We start from the raw sequence: 208 nt of genomic DNA on the forward strand, positions 1-208 counted from the left end.
GAGTGGAGGGAGCGGCCCCTCTGCGCTCTCCCTGAAGGGCTTCACCCCGCGTGTCGGCGCCCAACTGGTCCCAAAGCGTCTTCCCTCCGCTCAGACTCAGGGCAGAGAGCTGCGGGCTGTGCTGAGCCGTTCCCGGTCACGTGAGGCAGGGCCAGCCTGGCTGCCCCCACCCCATGCCCTGGGATTGCTGCCTCTCCCCCCCCCCCCC

The sequence above is a fragment of the Tupaia chinensis genome, unplaced genomic scaffold (genome assembly GCF_000334495.1).
Source record: "Tupaia chinensis unplaced genomic scaffold, TupChi_1.0 Scaffold000355_1, whole genome shotgun sequence".
Taxonomy (NCBI): domain Eukaryota; kingdom Metazoa; phylum Chordata; class Mammalia; order Scandentia; family Tupaiidae; genus Tupaia; species Tupaia belangeri.